This window comes from Camelus bactrianus, chromosome 2 (assembly GCF_048773025.1).
Source record: "Camelus bactrianus isolate YW-2024 breed Bactrian camel chromosome 2, ASM4877302v1, whole genome shotgun sequence".
Taxonomy (NCBI): Eukaryota; Metazoa; Chordata; class Mammalia; order Artiodactyla; family Camelidae; genus Camelus; species Camelus bactrianus.
The window spans coordinates 123,247,669-123,260,981 of record NC_133540.1 but is presented as its reverse complement, the minus strand read 5'-3'; the positions used below and the strand labels follow the sequence as shown (position 1 = coordinate 123,260,981).

At 36.4% G+C, this 13,313-nt stretch overlaps 1 pseudogene; it reads right to left on the bottom strand.

Annotated features, from left to right (window-relative positions):
- Window positions 1-1,738: 1,738 nt before the first annotated feature.
- LOC123619166 (putative ATP-dependent RNA helicase DDX10 pseudogene) lies at window positions 1,739-3,003 on the bottom strand (annotated as a pseudogene).
- Window positions 3,004-13,313: the final 10,310 nt, after the last annotated feature.

The following is a 13,313-nucleotide window of genomic DNA, read 5'->3' as shown; positions in this document are numbered from 1 at the left end:
CCAGATAGCCTTGTCATGAAAACCAGTAAAAATCTTTATCCTCTTTTAAAGCCTTCTCAGACAGGCTGCTTGACCTAATGAACTGAAAAATCTCTTTCTTTTCCTCTTTGAATTAACCAAGAGGATAAAACATGTGGGTTTATAAGCTTGGCATGATGTCTTAAGATATGAACTTTGATAAGTCTAGGCTTCATTCCAACCACAATCTTGGTTCTTTGTTGTCTCCTACAGGTAAGAGGTGCCACTCATTGATTCAGAGGAATCATTTTCCTTTCTTCTAACAAGGCTGTAAAATCTTGAAAACGTGACATGATTCTGGCATCTCCCAGCCGAAGTCAATAATAACCTTTACCTGCAGGCTTAGTCTAGCCAAATTCCTGAACACTTATGAACTTCTAATCAGCAGCAGCTTTGGCTTTTGGATCTTAGGTGTTATCTTCACTTTTCTTTTACCTTCAGCCACTGCATTCAATTATTTACCAAATACTAGATATTTCACATCAAATACATATATGAAATAAATACATATTTCACATCATGTATATTTCTATACCTATCTATCCATTATCTATCTATCTATCTACCTATCTACCTATTATCTATCTATCCATCCATCCATCTAATCCTCTGCTTTCATATCAATCTCTCCACTCTAGTCATGTCCCCAAAATCTCAAAATTGGATTATTGCACCAAGTTCCTGCTTTCATTCTTCAGTCTTTGGATTATACTGGTTCTAGGGTTCCATAATACAAACCCAACTGGGACACTTCTGTTGAAAATTTTACAGTCACTCCACATTTTCTAAATATGGTTTACCACACATAGAAAGGTCTGGACATACTCATGCAGACTTACTTCCTGCTACCTTCCTTTTCACTTTTCATACTCCAGCAACAACAAATTGCTTATATTTTATCTATACTGCAATCCCTCTGCAGTACTTCACACTGCTTCATCTTTGCCCAGCTAATTCCTTCTTATGCACAGACCTCCTCCTACCTCTGCTCCCCCAGACTGCCTGGAAAACTTCTACCCCTACTCATTCATTAAGAGTCAGATTAGAGGTCATTCCTTCGAGTGTCTCAGCTCTGACCCCTCTAGGCTGGGTTATACGTCCCTCTTCTGTATGCATTTCACTTATTAGATTCTGTAGCATGTTTTGTGCCTACCTTTACCATTAGATTGTGATGTCCTTTAGGGCACAGGCTATGTCTCATAAATTGTTGTAACTCCAGCACCTAACAAAGTTCCTGACACATGGCCAATAAACTTTTATTGCATAGGGAGTCTTCAAGCCATAAAATGACTCACAGGAGAATTAATGGAGAAGTAACACGGTCTGAGCACTCCGTTGGGAACCAGTACACTGCATGCTGCTGGCGAGGTCACTTAACCTTTCTGCGCCTCAATTCTCTCAGCTGAGAAGAGACCACCTATATTTTAAGGTTCTTTCCAGCTCCATATTTCTATGAAATGCATACTCTTCATTCTGCATTTACGTTTTTGATTATAGAAATTTAACAACTCCCTTGAGACATTTGTAGACATTACATACAGTAACTACACTGAAGTTAAGAAGCTATTGTGAACCAAGGCATTCACACAGATAAAGTTCCCTAGGAAAGTAATGTAAGCAAATGTAAATTTAAATAAATAATAAATGTTTGTGACTTAAAAATATTATACAAATGCAATAGAAATACTAAATATATCCATGTAGGTATGTATAGATTTCTTCAAGACATTTTATATATAAAAGTATATGTGTATAGATCACATATATTTCTCTTCAGTGCTTTTATTTTTTTTCTTGTGATCTTGGTCACTCTTTTCTTGACACTGGATTTAGAAGGTTCTTTCCTCTGTGATGCTTTATTCTCTGTAAGGTCCAACCTAAGCACGTTGTGCCACTTTACCTTAAAGAAATCAACATAAAGTCTTTCTTCCTCCTCCTCATCACTTCTGTACAAGAACTGCATAGAAATGTCCTTGATCTTCTGTCCCTCATCAGTGTTAGGGACTGTTTGAGGTTGAGATCCTTTTGCGTTCCCAGTTTCTCTTCCATTTCTTCTTCATCCTCCTTCTTTTTCATCTTCGTCACTAATGCCATTAGCCTTTCTGTATTTTGTTCCTTCTGATTTTTTCCCCGTCTTTCTGAAAAATGGACATTTTCTCAGTGAAGTAAGCTCTAAATTCTTCCACCTTATCATTAGCTCAATTACTTTGCTGTCTTGACTGATTACCATTTCTTTGGTGAGTTGTTTCTGCATTTTCTGAAGAAATGTGACCTATGTTGACACAGCAAGACCAAGAGACAAGTCACATTCAGGCACAGGTCACTTGTCCCCATCAAATACCTTTTACCTTTCATCAGCTACAATGAATGTATTGAGAGGACAAAACACCTTTGAGCTATTTCTTTTGAATCTTGATCTTGGGCTAAAGACAATTCCACTTTTTTTTCTGGATGTCTATAAATTGTTTTTTAGATTGATTTTGATTTCTTTCACAGGTGCTTTCTTCTGGAGAAGCTACTGCACCATCTTTTTACCTTCTAAGGGAAGCAAAATTAATAAACCATCACCATCTTCTTTGTACCTCGCATTTTTACCTGCTCTATGGATAAACATGTTGGCATCCTTTGGACAATAAAACTAAAGAACCCAATTCACAGCCAGGAAGTTCCTCCCCTGGGTGTAATATCAGCAGGAAAGAGTAGTGCAGCTCTCTTGCAGACAAAGTCATTACAGACTTCCATTCTCTTCCCTGTGGCTGTCAAACAAGAAAGGCAAAGATAGAAATACTAGGAATACCAACAGCTGGCGGAGCACTCAGTACGGATACTAAACCTTTTTACAACTGAAGACAAATATTATACTTTTCCTCTTCTGGTGGCTTCTCAAAAAGGAATATAGCACTTTTTTCTTTAATGCAACTCACAAACTATGTAATTTTGCTCCAAAGTGATAGGAGTGATGTATGTTGCTTTTTCAGAAATCATATATATATGATTTTAGTCAAAAAGTTTAAAAACTCATCAAATATCTACAAGGTTTTATGTTTTTAGGGGGAGGGTATGAATAGTCCAAATAATCTATGTGCTAAAACCAAAGCATTCTTCATTAAACCAACTTTTTTTTTTTTGAGAATCTACTGAGTGCCAAGACTCTTTATTATATGCTGCGGGCAGTCCAATTGTCAATAACAATTATATAAAAATTACCAATTAAATTATATTTCCATGCTACTAAATACTTAATTTCTGTGTCTGGGGAATTTTTTTATCTCATCTCTCTCTGTTCCTGGTAGAATATAAGTTCTGGAAATTCACCATTTGAATTAAGGTTCTGGCCTGAGGCAAGATATTTGAATTTCCTGTATCTTAGATTCCTTTTGTGTAAAATGGAGAGGAATATTAGAGAATCTACACATAGATTGGGTCAGGCCTATAAAATGAGTCACTATATGCAACATAAAAACAAGAATATGTAAAATTAAGCAATTTAAAATAGCATGTAGCACATAATGTGTCCCAAAATATTATTGTAGGAGATACTTACTAAATATATCATGGCTAACATAAAGTTGATGAGGCATATAGATAATAAAAATCTAATAGATAAGCCATGTATACAAAAAACTTAAAGAAAGGTAAAAATAATAATAACTTTATAGAGAGGTGAATTGTATTACAAGAATTCAAAGTTGATACATATAACCAACATACTTTTAAAAATTGCATTGTTGTTAATTCAAGAAATTTATCAAATATGTAATACATAACAGATATTATGTTAGGTACTAGAAATATAGTGGGAACAGAACATGATTTATGTCATATCCTTATGGTGCTCTCAGTGGTGAAGACATACATTGAATGATTTTTTGCACTTATAGAATATTAGGATGATAAAGTTTGATGTCCTCTAGAAGCACATAAAAAATAAATCCAATATAATCTGTGTGGAACATAGGGAGGACGTTGTGGAGGAAGTAAATTTTGGCTGAAAACCTAAAAAGTAAATAGTTATTGAGTGCTGCAGGAGGTGGAAATGAGAAATGGTGAAAGGAAAGAAACAAGTTTTTACAATGAGAAATATAAGCAAAAAATAACCTGACCCAAGATCAAAACTTTCCGTGCAACTTCTCACAATAGCCAACACTGAACTTATTTTCCACTTTGCAATCCTCTTTTCTGACCAGTGGAGCTGATGCACCCTCTGGGTTATGATTACACAGCTTCCTCCAGGATGTGCCTTGTGGCACCATTCACACCACTGTGTCATAACATTATCGTGAATAGCAAAATTTTATACAATAATAGCAAATTAAGTACATCTAATTTTTAAAGCCTTATTTTCATACACATTTTCTCATTTAAATTTCATAGTTACCAGTGACTTCCCTATGAATTTTTTCATTGTTCATAAAAAGGGAGTCAAGCTGATTGGCTTGTGCAAACTTACACAACTAACGTTGCTAGAAATCATGGGACCAAACTACATCTTGACAGTGATGCAGTGCAGAGATGCAGATTCTTTGTACTGAACAGGGTTTCATCTGCAGAGTGAATATGAGAGAGAGCCATTCATTCAATAAATACCTAATGGATACCCTGTAAGCACCAGGCACTGGTTTAGGGTTGAGGATACAGCACTGAATCATACAAGCCACAGTCTTAACTTTGTGGAGCTAATTTTCTAGATGAAGAGGAAGATCATACACACAATGAGCAGATAATGTAGTATGTTAGTTGTAGCAAGGACTCAGAATAAAAATAAAGTACAATTGGGGGATAAAGGCTGCCAACGAGCAAGTTTTGAGTGGTCAGAGATATCCTCATTGGAATGGTAACATTTGATTAAAGACCTATGGGGATAGGGCCACACTGAGATCTCAGGGAAGGGCTTTCCAAGTACAGGCAATTGTAGTACAAAGGCCCCAGGTGTTAGGGGCCTAGGCCTGGTGTGTGTGTGGAATGAGAAGGAAATCGGTGTGTCTGGAGCAGAAGAAATGTAGGGAGAAAAAACTAACAAGAAGCCAACATTTATAAGGCCTCATAGCCCATGGCAAGAATTTGGGGTATTAGATTGAGTGAGATACGCAGTCATTTCAGGGTTCAGAACAGAAGAAAGACAATATCTGGTTTATATTATAAGAAGATCACCTCTGTTGTTGTGCTAGGATGAGACTCTGTTGACAAAGACAAATGCAAAATGTCAATTAGGAGGCATTGAAATAATCATAATCAAAGATGGCCAGTGTGGCCAGTGAATAGGAGGTGATGAGACTGGATCAGATTCTGGATTTCTTTTTAAGGTTAAGATGGCAGTACTTGATTGAAGACTAGATGTGGGGTGTGAAATGAAGTGAAGCATCAATGAATAGCACACGTTTAAAAGGTAATCGGTTATGTAAAATCCTCATTCATTTCCCTGCTAGCCCTGTGGGTATGTGTTGCTGAATTTGTTGTTGTTATCGTTTTTACTGCTGTTTATCTGTTTATTAGTTGTTTTTTTAATGAGTGGCTTGATAAAGTGGAGAAGTAAGAGCCAGAAGGGTAAGGGAAATTAGCTGGAATTTAGGGTAAGTTGGAAGAAACTATAGGAACTATATTCATAGCAGACATGCAATAAAAATGTCATTAGATAAGGCAAAGCTCCATTGCTTGTTTTATTTATTTATTTTTTTACCTACTAAATATTTACTGTTATAGGGGCAGAAATTAGAAAAATGGCAGAATTGGGTTATATTCTTTGTGGAATTTGGCTTATGGTAACCAAGTCAGCAAAAATTGTCTCTACACAGCATTCTTTAAGGGTTAATAACAGTGTGGCTATCCAGAACTCTTCTTTGAAAAGTTAATTGCTTTTAGTAATATTTCACCCGGAGTAAAATTAAGTGTTGTGTTTACACAGTGAAAGGCGTGCTTATCAGTCTGCATTTTTTTTATTCAAACTTGGAAGTCACCTCCCTTTAAGAGCAAATACCTTGAGGTAAATACTTGGAAAGTGTATTTACGGAGCATCAGGGCAGATATTAATGCTGAGCGATGACAAGTATGACATAGGTGCTAGACTTCACACGGAGGGGTCACCGCACATGCTAGTTCACAATGGCTGCCTCAGTAGATGAGCTGACATCACAACCCACTGCCAACGCCATAAACAATTGCCAATTTCATTTTACAGGAGTCACATGGGTGACTTGAACCAGAAAAAGAGATGAGGATAGGTGAAACTGAATATGTATGACTCATTCAGAACTGGCTTATTAGTCCAGAGGCAGTAGGACAGATTCAGCCTTGGAATGCCTAGGTTCAAACCCCAAGCCTGCCATTTATTAGCTACATGACCTTGAACAGACCACTGAGCTAGGTTACTCACTTCAAAAAGGAGGAAATTAATGTAGACTTATTCTAGAGAATCATGTGAATCAAATGAGACAAGGCATGTGTAAAAATGGTTTAAAGCATTGTATAAATATTTGATGTTATTATTGAACAGGCTTTCCCTTTGAAAAATGGAAAGGGAGAGAGCAGGAATGATTTAGCAGTTACTAAATACTCTCCCTGGTTTTGTGAATTCCCCACATGCAAGACCATTTAAAGTAAACAACAATGTCATCTCTCACTCTCTCTCCCTCTCTCTCCATCCATCCATCCAACCATCCAACAACTCGGTTGTGCATCTTGTTCAATGTCATTGTGTATGTTAGAGTCAAGATCCAAACTTAGGTTGTTCTTTGTGTCCAAGCCTGCATATTTCCTCATGTTCCAAGTCACTGCCTGTGCATTTTACATGTAGCTGTACTATGCCAGAGACTGGGAGACATTAAAGAAATCATCTAGTGGAATTATTTTCAAATATTTAGTTGTGAAGTCTTATTGAGAAGCTCAGCATTTGCTAAAAGTAGATCTGCCCCTGTTAGAGCAAATGTGGGAACTCCAAAGTAGCTTCACTTGTCCCTCCTCTACATCTTTTGGGAGTGTGGGCACTTTAGGGTTTAAAAAACATTAATCTAGCCTGTTCCTCTCAGCTTAATGACTGAAAAACAGAATCTCAGGGAGACTAAATGATTTACCTAAGAACACAAAATCTTTTAATAGCAAAAAAGAACAAGGAGCCCATTTCTGTGGAACTTGTGCACCATTTGCCCCCCACCATGCTTCCTACATCACTCCTACAATATTCATATTTGAAGAGTGTCAACAAATGCAGTTCATATCTCCCATTCAACTTCTGAACCAGTTAAGAGATACATAAAGGAGTTTGTCTCATGGAGATAAAACACATAAATTATATAATTGATGGAGCTGCTGGAGAGCATGGCTTGCTGTGTGATAACTAAAGGTTGCTCCACAGGGTCAGATGCTTACTTTGTCACAGAGTGCACCCCTTCCCCAATATGGAATGAACCTTTTCTGATAAACTTAACCATTGGGTACAAAAATGGACCAGAATACAAATGTGTTGGAGGCTGGACTAAAGCTGAATGGGTAGTAGGTTGAGCTTGTATGTCTACCTAGTTTCTTCTCCCTAACTCACCTGATCAGTCATCCTGTATGAGAATAAGGGGTCAGTGAGAATCCAGTGGTCCCTTAATACAAGATCCTTGTTATGAAAGGAAACATCAGGGGAAACCAGGAGGACAGGCTTAGTGACTTCCACCTCATGGAGTACAAGGAATGCAGGTCTGATGAGATCATACTCAATAACATATGGTTTTTATTTTATTCAAACTTCTGGCCTTAATTTTTGATTTGTTTGTTGTACTACCAAGTACCAACATTCTCATGAACATATCTCAGTTTTTTTTAACCAAAGTTATGAATGTTATATATTTCCTGGTGGCTTCATAATTTATAGATGAACTTATTTCTGAAACTAAATGTTATTGCATTGAGATGTTGTATGAGGCAAAACCAAATGTAGATAAATCTTGAAATAGCATTTTCCCCTATCACCCTGAAAGAGTAGAGTAGGAGTGATTGTCACATCCTCAAAACAGGAGACATCCCAAGGACAGGGAGGAAATTGGAGTCTTAGAATCAGCGAGCTCATACAGGACTTATGAGAATCAAATAAAGAGCCCTATGAATAGACAGTAATTGATAAAAGAAGCTTGGAGGCAAAGAGGGGTTTGAAACACATACCCGCCTCCAGGTAATAATATTAAAGAGCTGTTGAAGATCCTAAGTAAAATTTCATTACATCTTGAAGCTATGATTAAAAGAGAATTACTAGGTATGCATTTAAAATAAATATTCAACTTAATTCAAAAACAGGTTCAACATTTGGGAGCATCAATTTAAAAAGCACTCACTGAAAAGTCAATGTACTGTGGTGGTTATGAAAACCATCTTTCTATGTATATAATTATAAGTTATGGTTTCAATAGCTAGGAGTTCAAAATTAATACAAAATTTACATATATATATATATATATACACACACACACACACATATATACACACACATCTATATATATCTATATATATATTGATAACTCCTAGCTTCAATCCCCCTAAAAAAGAAAATTGCATATTCCTTCCCATTATTTTCCACTTTTCTCTAAATCTCAGATCTAATTTCTAACTGGGATGCAGATTGCTCTGGTGAAAATTCTGCCTCCACTGATGTGGCTGTTGTCTGACTTCAACTCATCTTCTAATCCTCAGCTTCATTATCACTTGTGCAAGGAGCTCTCCAATGATCTTCAAATGATAATTAGTTCCCTCTATTGTATCCCTCATACCACCCTAAGATTCCTCCTGTCTCATTTTATAGTAGCCCCACTCTTATAATTTTGCTCATTTGTTCAGTCAAAAATGTATATTGAGCATCTATTACATGCCATGAATGTTTCTAGGCTCTGGATGTACAATGGTGAGTAAGGTAGACTGGATTCCTTTTCTTATGGAGTACACATTCTAGATTATAGTAGGGATACTCCACACCATCAGGAACCTTAATGGCTTCTTTATTTTCTTACCAATGCTTGCTAAACTTCTCTAATAGCCATTGACATATTGCATATACTCAATAAATGTTTATTGAACTAATAATGAATAAGTAAATGGAAATTATGGGGAACAAATAAATAAATAAATAAAAATAAGATATTGATAACTGCTGTGCAGAGAATTAATAGCGGGTGAAAGAATTGATGGTGGCTGACTTATCCTAGATTAAATGCTCATGGAAGACTTCTCTGAGGTTTTAACATTGAAACTGAGATAGGCATGACTCAAAGAAGTCAATTTTATGTACCCCTACCCAGAAGCAACAATATTCTGAGATGTTCAAGCATTTGGAAGAGACCTGGAGTTTGAGAAACTCCAGAGGGAGAGAAAGAGTGAGGAAACAAGGAGAAAGAGGGATGGCGGGGAAGAAGGAATGAAGAAGAGAGGGAGAGAAAAGAAGAGGAAGGGATAGTAGAAAGAGGTGCCAAGGTGAATCAAGGCAACAGCATGAGTGAAGATGCCATTTGGAAGTGGATCTTCTACCCATAACTCTCACCAGTTGCATCAGAAATGAACCATCTAAATTCTTTTCCCATAGAGAAGCCTTCTACACTGCTGGTGGGAATGCAGTTTGGTACAGCCACTGTGGAAAACAGTATGGAGATTCCTCAAAAGACTAGGAATAGACTTACCATATGACCCAGGAATCCTGCTTCTGGGCTTATATCCAGAAGGAACCCTACTTCAGGATGACACCTGCACCCCAATGTTCATAGAAGCATTATTTACAATAGCCAAGACATGGAAACAGCCTAAATGTCCATCAACAGGTGACTGGATAAAGAAGATGTGGTATATTTATACAATGGAATACTACTCAGCCATAAAAACTGACAACATAATGCCATTTGCAGCAACGTGGATGCTCCTGGAGAATGTCATTCTAAGTGAAGTAAACCAGAAAGAGAAAGAAAAATACCATATGAGATCACTCATACATGGAATCTAAAAAACAAAAACAAAAACAAACAAAGCATAAATACAAAACAGAAATAAACTCATAGACATAGAATACAAACTTGTGGTTGCCAAGGGGGTGGAGGGTGGGAAGGGATAGACTGGGATTTCAAAATTGTAGAATAGATAAACAAGATTATACTGTATAGCACAGGGAAATATACATAAGATCTTATGGTAGCTCACAGAGAAAAAAATGTGACAATGAATATATATATGTTCATGTATAACTGAAAAATTGTGCTCTACACTGGAATTTGACACAACATTGTAAAATGATTATAAATCAAAAAATGTTAAATTCTTTTCCCATAGAGCTGAAAGGAAAGATAAAATGGCTAAGTTCCTGTGTCAGAATTGTTTCACAACAACAAATAATTGAAACATGTCTTTCACAGTCTCTGTAGCATCCACAAGTTCAGTTACTGGCCCAACTGGATGAAAAAAAAAAAAAACTGAAAGAAGAATAATTAAGCAAAGTGAGGAATCACATCACTACCTGCTTCTCAGACTCTGAGCTTTCACGTCTTTACATGAAAAGTAAGGATGCTTTATAATTTTCAGAGTGTTTAAGTTCTTTGCCAAACCTTTGTGGTAGGCAGAATTAGGATTACCCAAAAGATGTTCATATCCCAATCCCCAGAACCTCTGAATATGTTAGGTTATGTAACAATGAGAAATTAGTGCTGCAAATGTAGTCTTACTAATCAGCTGACTTAAAGACAAAGAGATTATCCTGTATTATCTAGATAGGTTCAATATAATCACAAGAGGGTCCTTTAAAATAGAAGAGAGAGGCAGGAAAAGAAATTAGAGTCAGAAAGAGATTTGAAAATGCTTTTTGCTGGCTTTGAAGTTGGAGGAAATAGCCACAAACTAAGAAGGGCATCGATCCCTAGATGCTGGAAAAAGCAAGGACCAGACCCCTTAAAATCTTCAGAAGAAATGCAGCCCTAATGAACATTTTGATTTTAGCCCAGTAAGACCCATTTCTAACACCATACCTCTAGAACTGTAAGATAATAAATTTCTGGATTTTGGACCACAAACTTTGTGGCAATTTGTTACAACAACAATAGAAAATGAATAAAGCTCCCATATCATTTGCTGATGATTGATACTAGAATTATCAAATCTCTTTCAAGAAAGAGCTCTCCAATAGAGGATTAAATTAATCCTATGGATAACCATGCCAGAATGCAGTAAGATAATCATTTTCCTGAAAAAGATAGAATTAACAAACTAATGATTTTCCCCTGTAAACCATTTACCATCTATTCTTTCAGAATTCCTTCAAACATACTAATAGCCTAAGGCAAAAGAACAAAAAAATCACATCATTTATTAACTAGGTCCTGATAAAATGGCTTTCTTCCCCTCTGGTGGGGACAGAGGCTCTACTAGGAAAAAAAATTCAAATTTCTTCGAAGACAGTGCAAACTTAATTTACCATATGGGATTGTAAATTACCTATAGGTAATAAACAAACAAATAAATATATAAATAAAGCCTCTTTGTAAGCATCACAGTCCCAGACTTATGCTTTATGCATAACAACCTTATTTATGTCTTACTACCACAATACCATCAGCATTCTTATCTCATTCCACTGTCAGTGAGCTCAGGATGACTGCCATTTCATTTCGGACTCTAGAGAGTCTAACAAACATGTCTAGCATGTAACTCCCACTGCATTATTATTGTTAGATTAATTAACTAACATTAAGTACTTGTTGAATTAACCCATAGCAATTCACAATTTAAACACAAGCCTCAGAATGAGCTTTTGCAAACCAGATCCTTTCAAAAGATAGCTCAGGTATACTGGGCAAGACTAGGATAAGTTAATAATGTTAACATATTCACCATGTTAAATTGCTGGGACAATAAAAAAACAATAACTAAAGTGAGAAAAATAACTGTGGGCACAGCTTTAAGAACAGGATGATTTATCCTAGAATGTATTAAATTTGATAGGCAATGAGATTGTACATTGAGAGTTTGGTTATTTTTAATTTTTTTTAATTTTTATTTTCTTTGTGCAGTATTCCAGAATAACTTTTCACTAATGTTTTTATCTTTCTCTAAAACTATGAATTTAATCAATATGCTCAAAGGACTAATTAGTTATAATATCTTCAGGACATTCAAAACTGAAAATACTGCAATTAAAAAGGTAAATATACTGTAAGTGACATTCCAGGAGTGTTATTAGAGGAACTAAAAGGCATTTAAAATAAACAGATTTATTGGCTGTTGAATACCCACGGATTTCATCTTATATTACTATTTGGTTTGACTAAGTTAAACTTTCCAAGTAAAATAATGACTTGGCCGATATAATGCCCCCCAAGTTCTCATTTGCTGTTTTCAGCCCTTGAACATTTCAAGATCTCTGAGACTTACAGGACTCACAGTAAAATACTGTACAGCAAAAGGCAAGTTAATGGTGGCCTGGAAAAAAACAGAAGAGCTGGACTCAAATCTATGAATAATATTATCATGGCTTTAAAACTTACATAAAATTAATTCAATTAACTTATTTTAGGTTAAACAAAAACATTTCTGACTCTGTAAACTGAATGCTGCTCCACACTCTGTAAGTGTAGGGCCCCCCACAATGAGGTAAAAGTAAGACATTCAAATATTTTGGAAAGAGAGATTCTTATTCTCTGTGGCCATTACAACACATGAACAAAACAAAGAGCTCAGGAGCAGAAACATGTGCTAGTCTTTTCTTTTTGAACTGAGTTTGCAGCTGTCCAGCACCCAGTCTCACACAGTGTCTCACAGCAGGTTCCGAACAGCTGGGGCTCAAGGAGGAGGGCACCAGATTTAACAGCACAGAGGCCACGTTTAGGAAAAGAAGGTGATCTGTAGATACTTGTGGTTACTGAAATCTGGGAATGTCATTAGAATACACAACACCCCATCAGCTGCAAAAATGACAGGGAAATACAAAATGGAGAATGATACTAATGCCATTGGACAGTATTCATGTTGCATTCCTCAGATTTTGCTTAAAACACGTAGGGCATGTTAGTAGGAAGGCATCAGAAAAGACAATCTGTGTGTGGGTGTGTGTAATCATTTTGGCTTTTGCCAAATTACTTAGTTATTCGGGCAGGTATTTTAACATCTCTGAGTCTCATGAGACTATTGAAAACTAATTCACAGAGTTGGATTTGAACCTGGAAGATTTTCTAATTATAACAGTGATTTGAGAAGCACAGTTGGTTTCCAGGGCATTGTTCGCCATCAGAAATGGAATAAACCCTTTTGCAGGTAGCTGTCCAGTTTCCTCAGCACCACTTATTGAAAAGACTGTC